The following is a 469-nucleotide window of genomic DNA, read 5'->3' as shown; positions in this document are numbered from 1 at the left end:
CAGCTGCTGTGTCCCCGTCTGCTGCCAGTGCAAGATCTGAGCTGCTGACCACAGACTCAGGTGATTCACTCCATTTCAGGTTTCTCAGGATGCGTCCTAGGCTGTGTGTTGTGGCTCTAAGGCTGGAACGCCATCCTATCCTCAGTCTCCACAGCTGGGCAGGCCGGCTGCAGGTGAAGACCGGTAGAGATGCCATCATCCTCCTGCCCATCGCGTCCTGATAGAAAGCCAGCATCCCCCAACTCCAGCACCACCCGCAGGGGGGTCCCATGTTCCTCCCTCCCTACCCTCACGGCTTCTTGGAGCTTGAGCCCAGAACCTCCCGGGATCCCTCAAACGAGGGGCCTCTCTGAGCACCTGCAAGTCCATGGTCACTTCTGCGGCTCTTCTTGCATTTTGTTTGGTCCCAGCAAGGCTTGGTGAAACCCTGAAGTAAACACACTCCCACCTTCTCATGGTGAAGTTCTCT

This window comes from Mustela nigripes, chromosome 1 (assembly GCF_022355385.1).
Source record: "Mustela nigripes isolate SB6536 chromosome 1, MUSNIG.SB6536, whole genome shotgun sequence".
NCBI classification, from domain to species: domain Eukaryota; kingdom Metazoa; phylum Chordata; class Mammalia; order Carnivora; family Mustelidae; genus Mustela; species Mustela nigripes.
Note: the sequence above shows the minus strand (reverse complement) of the source record.